The sequence below is a fragment of the Semicossyphus pulcher genome, unplaced genomic scaffold (genome assembly GCF_022749685.1).
Source record: "Semicossyphus pulcher isolate SPU_LCO1_2020_fin unplaced genomic scaffold, fSemPul1.0.p SCAF_25, whole genome shotgun sequence".
Classification (NCBI taxonomy): domain Eukaryota; kingdom Metazoa; phylum Chordata; class Actinopteri; order Labriformes; family Labridae; genus Semicossyphus; species Semicossyphus pulcher.
This window is the reverse complement of record NW_027211699.1, coordinates 8301557-8310761: the sequence shown is the minus strand read 5'-3', so window position 1 is coordinate 8310761 and position 9205 is coordinate 8301557.

Genomic DNA, 9205 nt, shown 5'->3' with positions numbered 1-9205 from the left:
GTTTGTTCTTCACTTCAGGGAAAACTATTTGATGCTACTTTAGTTTTTTTCCTGTTTACTGTTTGCTGGTTTAAGATGAAAGATAACGGATAACAAATGTCTCACACATTGTTAAAGAAAGAGGAATAAGTTGACATTTGGGAAATGATGTATGTCTGCTTTCATGCTGGGAGTTAGATGTAACCACTCTAACATCTGTATGGTAAATATGAAGCTACAGCTAGCAGTCAGTTAGCTTAGTTTAACATAACATTGGGGGAAACAGTTTTAAAATAAAAACCACCAACATTAAAAAAAAGCTCACTAATTAAAAACTTAAACTGGGTTTAGTCAACACAAAAACCAAAGTACCCGTATTGGCTTTAGGGGTATTTATGCACCTTGCAAGCTGTTTCACACTGTTTCCAGCTAAGCTAGCTGTCTGCTAGCTTTACGTAGTGTTTAGCAGTTTAACAGTGATTTGTGACCAAACAAGGCTTTTTAAATTGGAGCAGATTTCTTTAATGCACAAAAAACTAACAAATCTATAATGTACATCTTTTAGCTTAAGGGGGTATTTATGTACCTTGCTAGCTTTCCCCCTGATTTAAAAGCTAACCTAGCTAGCTGCTAGCTCATGCCTAAGCCTCAGGACACAGACATGAAAGTGGAATCAATCTTTTCATCTAAATCTCAACAAGAAAGCACATTTTCCTATTTCCCAAAAAAGTTAAACTATTCCTTCAAGTCATTAAACTTTTCAGAGTTTTATTCGTCTCTAGACTCTTAAATCCAGCCAGATAGCATCCGTGTAAACAACTCTGCCATGCAAACAATTAAACAGTGATTTGTGACCAAACCAGACTCTTAAATTGCCCGTAGAGTCTATATTTGGAGCAGAGCTTCCTAAATGCACTCCTTAAGGTAAACTCCATTAAACGTGAGGTAATTAGTGAGCCACATTACAGACCACAAACTGCTAATTGTGCTGCCTGTGGTTGTCTCTGCCTGCCTCCACCCAGCAGACACTGCAGACTGCTCCTAATGCTAACCTCTGCATCTGTTCTGCACCAGATCATCGTCAGACACGCAAACAATAATCAGCTGAGGTGAGATACAAAAACATGTCTGATAGCAGGCTGAGGCGCGGGGCACGACGAGGTGTGTGTGTGTGTGTTTGTTTGGTGCACCAGCAAAAGTGCATTTACATACGTGAGTAAGAGTGTGACTGTGAGCGAGAGCGGAGCGTCTGTGTTTGTGCGAGGAGGGGTGAGTGGATAAAATATGTGGGTGTTTGTGGGGGAGTCGGATGATTTTTACAGGCACTTATTCACTCGAGGGCGTCTGTGTCCAGGCTTGTTTAAGACGTGCCGGGTCCCGAGCGTCAGGAATGGCGCTCAGTTACAGGATCACGCAAAGGCTCCCTCAGGCTGTGCAGAAGTTGCCTACGCAGACAAAGTCCAAAATCTGCGGTCTTTTGTGTTGACAGAAAAACTTGCACGTGAGTGTTTGCCCCCAGAAAGTGCTGGCGCTGAACCTTTTCACTGAACTCCGACTGACCGGAGAAAATCCCAGCAGATTTCTGTCACACTGACACAGGCAGAGTGTGTGTGTTTCATGACTGGTTGTGTTGCTGTTTGTTTATATTACTTAATGAGATTTGAAGGTGTGTGTGTGTGACTTAAAACTTACTCACTCCTCGTCATCGACCCGAACACTGAACCTCGCCGTCTTTATCAACCGGTGACGTCATCCCTGTCAAGGTCATGACCCTCTGATTATTCATATCCCCCCCGAAGGGATTCCCTGGTCTGGCTTTACCTCCAGTGTGACGTCCTGGTGTCTAAGTGCAAAGTTTCCGCTGCTTTTATTTGGACTCTGACTCGAAGGGAAACCAGGAAGTGGACCAGACACTGAGGATGAGACTCAACACAAACAAGTGAAGAGAAACGGCTGACAGGTCGAGGAGGAAACAGCATGTGTGTTTTTCTGCATAGTTTTCTGATAAAGATTTTATGACTTGTCTGAAAGAAGCTTTAACAAGAGCAGGAAACGTGGAGCAGCTGCTTTTCTTCCCAAAAGTGAGCTCAGATTAATGATTTATATTAGTGTAAAAAAACCCTGATTCCGTGAAAGCATTTTGTTTTAATAAAAGCCATGTTGGGACCATGTGGCAGATAAAGAAGCAGAGAGGAAACACACATTCGAGCGGCTGCGGCGGCGTGACTGAGCCAAAGCATAACCCGCTCAAAGGAAAGCTTGGCAAGCGGCGAATGTGTGTCGACTTTAGTGGAGAGGAGGAATTCATGCAGTATTTTATTTACCACTTCAAGCTTGTGCGGATAGAATGTCAGTTATCTTAAATCCTTCCTCCCCTGAGACGCACACACACACACACACACACACACACACACACAGCTGTGCACGCAGAGAAAAGATCTGGAGCCAGTTGTTTTCTCATGCCGCACACACCCACCCCACATTCCCCTCTGTTATGTTAAATGTCTTGTGCTACCGGCTCCCTGACCTTAGACTCCTTCTGACGCTGTGACAAGCTGCACTCCTGACGGTGTCCAGGAGGGATGCATGTGTGAATGCAAACGTCTGAATCCACGACTTCAAGCTTGCCTCAGTCGCCAGTATTATGTTTTCTACGATTGTATTTTTGTTGCAGAAACTTCCGCATACATGTTTTAGTGATTTTAACCCAGAAACAGTCACCATTATGAAAGACTCCTCCTCCTCCTGCACACTCTACAAGGAGCCTCACCTCACCTCAACCAAACGGAGTATGTCGAGTTGCTAGAGCACGTCCGACACTGACAATCTCCGTCTTTATGGGACATGTGTGAAAGGCAATTCTGAAAAATTTCAAGACCCGAATGTCTTTCAATTTTCTGGAAATTGTCAGGAGTTTATGTGTGACAGAGGGAAGGAAGCAGGACAGGATAGGTGAAGGAGCAAAAGCAGGGTTGAATGGAGCCTCTGGACACAGCGATACACGTTGACCTCTTTGTTAACATCACTGGACTCACACTTTTGGCTGACTAACTGTTCTTCCATCACTTCTTCCCTCTCCCACTCTACAGAAAATGTCCTGCTGCCTGCGAGCGACACCGCCCCCTGAAGCTCCAATCAGCCACCTGACTCACCGCTCCTACAGGCAGCTTTCAGGTTCACTGAGCAGGGCCGACGTAGGACGCTGCAAAGGAGACCTCAGAGTCCCGCCAGTAAGCACAAACATGGACAGCACCGTGCGTGACACCAATGGGCTTCCCTATAGGCCGCCCCGTCCACGTCCTTTTATCATAAAGACGTGAGAAGGAGGGTGTGACAGAGCTGATGCACACAGGAACTTCTCCCAGGATTGTTTGAGACAAGTCGTCCTTTTTCTGATTCCCAAAATGACCAAATGATTTGACTTTGCGGGAAAACGGAAGAACAATGAAGAACTCAGTGTCAGCATGGATGTCATGGCGTGTAACAGCTGAGAGTCACGATTGTAAGAAGTGTAAGAATTTCAGTGACATGTAATGAACACTGTGTCTCCGAATGATCGACGTTTAGATTTAACTTCCTGCACTTCCCAGGTACACTGCCATGGGCATGGGCGTAGGTGCAGCCTTTCTCCGGCCAAGATCAGCAAGATCTTTTTTTAATTTGCTTTGGCGCCGTTGAGACTCTTGCATGTGTCCATCACTGTGCTGATATACGTCAGCTGTTCAAGCCTGACGGGGTAAACGATTATCAGTCCAGATATCTGTCAATTTAGTGTCAGTAAATCTGAAGACAACAGACTGTGTGAGGCTGTGCTTACGCAGCTGAATGCTAAGCTCAGCAGGCTAACATGCTCACAATGACAATAAAACAGCTCTTCATTCAAAATGTAAGTAGTATTTTAAGCTTTTTGTTGCGTTTCTCACAAATACAATGCATTAAAATATTGCTCATAATTTCACAGCGGACATTTTCTAGCTCATTCGCTAGCTAACGGCCTGTGTTCATCAACAGATCTTAACCCAGCTGGGTTACGAAAGTTGTCTGGCAGCACTTCCGCTTCTGAGACAGTTAAGTCTGTTTTAAATTTCCCTGTGTGCTTAATATTTGCTTTTATTAAAGGAAATTTTACAAAGAAAACATAAAAACAATGTAAAGGAATCGTGTCCTGGCGTTAGCAGCCACTCTACTCCTGGAGATTTTACCCTCGAAAAAACGAGAGGATTAGCTTCCTCCACTTTATTTGTTGACAAAGTGATATTGGTAGTCCCGCCCCTTCTTCTTTCCTTCATTATTATTACAGTCTATCAGTGGCACTAAAGGGAAACTATCCTCAATCCAATTATTTATTTATTGGTCTTTTCTGTCTTTATTGAAAGAGACAGACGAAGGGGGAAGAGAAAGTGGGGGATGACACGAGGAAAGGGCCGAGGATGGGAGCCGAACCCGGGGCCATCGATCGAGGACTGCAGCTTCTGTACAGGTGACGCGCAATCAATCAATCCAACAGTTGGTGGGATCATTTTGCACCAAAGCAGAAGAGCTGACCAACAGGCACTGCCGTCCCTCAAATCATGCTGATGGTTAAAAATAAATCATAAACACTCAAAATGAAAGAAAAACTCAAATTCTTGGGTATTATTTCTACAAGTTGATTCCCATCAAACATGATACTTCTATAAATATTACTTCTTTGGAAGCAAGTCATAGCACAGTCAGGGTGTGGGTCTTTACCAACACAATTTCAGTTCCTCTGCATTATTAAAGCAGAATGCAAGACCTCGAACATGCCCCCAAGACCTCGAACATGCCCCCAAGGCCTCAAAGATGCCCCCAAGGCCTTGAAGATGCCCCCAAGACCTCGGAATCAATGGAGAATCTCTGATAAAAAAATCTCCTGAACTTTGCCTTTATGAAGGTCAAGAGTTAATAGATCAACATCATCGAGAGCCGAGAGGAGGAAAACACCATCATGTGATGTTGACGGGGATGATAATGATGATGATGTAAACCGTGATGGATCCCTCTATTAATAGACTTGGCAATAATGTGACCACAGTCACAAAGGAGAACAGCAGCTCTATGGATGAGAGGCCCCATTATGTCCAAGCGAAGGAGTCAGCCGCAAACAAACCTCATCTGACTGAGCCTGTCTTTCTCTGTCCCCTTGCCCACCCGCTCTCCCTGCGCTCACCCCGGCTCCTTTTCTGCTGAGTGGGTGTTTGGAGGAGTTGTGAAGGTCAGGGGAAAGACACTGGAGCTCGGGGCTTTGACCTCTGATTGGCCCCTGGTTGCTCTGAGTCACAGAGACCGAGCCGTAGCGCCAACCAAAAAGGGCCCCGCGCTGTCCGAAAGCAGACGACGAGTAGGCTGCAGCCCGGCTCTGACAAAAGGAGAGTTGTGCAGAGGTGGTGAGACACAATGGGACAGTTTGAGAGGAGGAGGAGAGAAGAGCTCAGTCCTCACCATAAGCACCTTATTGTGAAAGGCTTGCTTTGTTCAAGACAGAATCTATAGGGTGAAGAAATTAAGGGGATTTCCCTGTATGTAGGATGCAAGCAAGAAAGGATAAGATGGTGTTTAACTGCTTCTGTTTGTGCACTAATATTGTCCAAAATACTGCTTAATCTTACTCACAGACATCATACAAATAAAGCCACAAAATGCCAAGAATTCAGTCTCCGTTATTTATTATAGAGGGCAGAAAAAAGTGTCTTTAGATTCAGAGTTAAGGAGGCGAGATGTGTGAGACAATGAAGAAACATTTCCTCTCTCCTCCCTTCATGCAGATGTTCACATTGTGGTCAACAAAAATCCACTCTTGCATACTCCACCCAAAGTGATATACGTGCTCGTTCACACACACACACACACGCACACTTTGCTTAATGTTACGGTAAACAGCTTCCTCCCACCCTCGGGCCTTGCCTTTCCCAAACTCACCCAGGAACCCAGAGCAGGTAACACTCAGTCAGTTTTGGCTCTCGTCCACGAGATCCCGGCTGTTAAAACTGAGTGTGTTGCCAAGAAGCTTGTCCTGCCCTGGAACTCTTTGAATGTTTGCCCAAAAATAATATGCATAAAATATATCAACACAGAGTCCTGGAGCGTGTTGTGGCGATAAGTAGGACTTCTGTGGAAAACTCGGAGGAGGGATTTCTGAACTTGAGTGCACAGAGCTGGAAATCTAAACAGAGAAGTGACTGAACAAGACGTGACTAATATGTCGGCTAGGTTTTTTCACCAAAGCTGAAAAAACCTGATAACTAAAGTGTTTAACTGATCACCAAATGCCATTGTTCAGAGCTGAATCCGCCCAGACTCACAGCACTCCTGTTGATAATTAATGAGGTGACTAATAATGATTGCTCAGGACAAAAACAATATCACATATGAATCTATAACACATCGTACATCTGCCTCAACGTTCACACATTTGTCTCTCCTACTGCTCGGTGTTTTTGACTAACATTTGGCAGGATGGCACGGTGCCACCTCACGAGTGTTCCCGTAAACACTCACCACTCTGGACCCTATACTGTTGTGCTCTGCCAAAATGTCACTGAAGCTGTGGTCAACCTCGACCGCAGCGCTGAATAAAACTTGAGCCTGAGCAGAGCAGCAGCAGCAGCAGAAACAGGCAGCTGCTCAGAGAATAGAATTTATAAGGGAGGTGGCAAAGTGGAGGCATAACACTGCCAGGAACTGTTGTTTTCCTCTGTTTATTCATATTCCCATGGATACTGACAAAAAGGCATAGAATGAAAATAGTCGCCCTGAATGCCAGAGAATTACCTGACATGAGGCCATTATTTTCTGGCATGGGGACCCTAAAAGTGGTGATGTCACACTTCAGCCAACTTTCCAAGTCATGTCAAGAAGAGTTGTGTTCTTCTTTCAGTGACGTTGTAAAAAGATGTTGAGTAACTTCTGCCCTAACAGGATTATTCGCTTGAGGCCTAAACATGAAAACATGGGTCTGTTGGAGCAAATATCTCTGTATGTGCTTTTCCAACACGTACATGTTGTTACACGGGAGACGTGACTGTTCACTGCCAAAGGGAAAAGGTGTTGAAAGCTTTAAACAGCCCCTTTCCCCGGCAAAGGCCCCTAACACACTCGCTGAAGTGTGTTGGATGAGAATAGGAAAGGTTAAATAACATAAGGTGGGGCTGCACTTGTATTAAAACACAAATATGATGATGTTTAATTTTGTAGCTTAAATCTTTTCCACATAATTAACTTCATTAACATAAATCAATTTTAACAAAAAGGATGAACATTGTGTTCAGTATTTTGAACATGGATAGAAAAGTTGAATAGTTTAACAAATGGGTGTGACGCTAATCCTGTTAAATTGTCAATAACCAGTAAGCCAGTTGTCATCACATGTTGCAGCTTACAATGCAAACTAGTCAGCAAGGGAACACAGAAGTTAAAGCAGTTGGCTACAAGTAACGGATAAATGGTTTAGAGAGGTTCAGAATGGATAATGGGGTCAAACAGCAAAAAGCAAGACTGTAGATTGTTAGCTATAAGTATGATAAACAGTTGACATAGTTAGATAAAAGGTTGAAATGTTTGGCTATAACCAGTGAATTACCAGTTTACATGGTTAGCTTAAAACATGATAAACAGTTGAAATGTTAGCTAAAAGTATGATAAACAGTTGACATAGTTAAGTATAATCAAAAATTGACAAAGCTAAAAGTGTGACATACAGTTAACATAGTTAGCTTAAAGTGTGACATACTGTTCCTATAGTTAGCTAATGTTTTATAAACATTTGGAAATAACTAGCTTAAAGCATGATTAACAGTTGGCATAGTTAGCTTAAAGTAAGATAAACAGTTGAATTGTTAGCTAAAAGTGTGAAATAGTAGCATAGTTAGCTTAAAATATATTAAACAGTTGGCGTAGTTGGCTTAAAGTATGATAAACAGTTGAAATGTTAGCTAAAAGTATGATAAACAGTTGACATAGTTAGCTTAAAGCATAATAAAAAATTGACATAGCTTAAAGTCTGACTACAGTTAACATAGTTAGCTTAAAGTGTGACATACTGTTCCTATAGTTAGCTAATGTTCTATAAACATTTGGAAATAACTAGCTTAAAGCATGATTAACAGTTTAAAGTGTTAGCTTAATATATGATAAACAGTTGACATAGTTAGCTTAAAGTGTGATAAACATTTGGTGTAGATAGCTAGAAGTATGATAAACAGTTGACATAGTTAGCTTAAAGTATAATTAAAATTTGAGATCATTAGCTAAAAGTATGCCAAAATAGTTCACATAGTTAGCTTAAAGTGTGACATACCGTTTGCATAGTTAGCTAAATGTTTTCTAAACATTTGGAAATAATTAGCTTACAGCATGATTAAAAGTATAAATTGTTAGCTAAATGTATGATAAACAGTTGAGGCCGTTAGCTTATGCTGTGATAAACACTTACAATTAGTAGGTGCAGTAGAAGATAAACAGTTGAAATAGTTGTATGTTATAGATTATGGTTGATACAATCCAACTGCCATGGACGAGTCATTAAACAAATTGCTATAATATCCACTTGTGTGTAATTAATACTGTTTAACTTCCAGTGTATCATTTATCCAGCAGAACATAACTGGAGCATGATTCAAGACAGGCCCTTGAACTCATCTGAAAGAGCTATGGCGGTACATCAGACACGGAAAAGGTAAGAAATCCAGATTGATCCTTTGCCTGTTTGTGTTTTTTATTCAGGTGTATCAAATGTACTCATGTCTCCAACACACATCTGTAAACAAAACATTATTGATGTGTTACCTGGTGAAAGTGACTGTTGAACATGATCAGAGATTCATACCTCAGGTGCAGCCGGAGGATTTAACGCTCGCCGAAGCAAAGCATCCTACCTGACTTGTTTTGTCTGTGCATGGATATGGGATACATCGGTGGAGGCATTTGTGTTCTTGTGTGTGGGCGTTGGAAGAATTACAAACAGGAGACAAAGGTTCCCTTCTCCACTACTGTAGCAGGTGCACCGTTGAGGAATCACATTTCCTTTCTCTGCATACTGTTAAAACCACAGATTGTTTACAGATAGAGAAAATGAGTGAATGGTAGTTTTAGTGAGGGAGGCCTTAGAGATCAAATGTTAAATCACACAACATGAATCTTTTGTGATAATTAACTGGGTCATAATTTACTTCACTTCCCAGTAATGATCAAAGAAAGGTTACTTCAG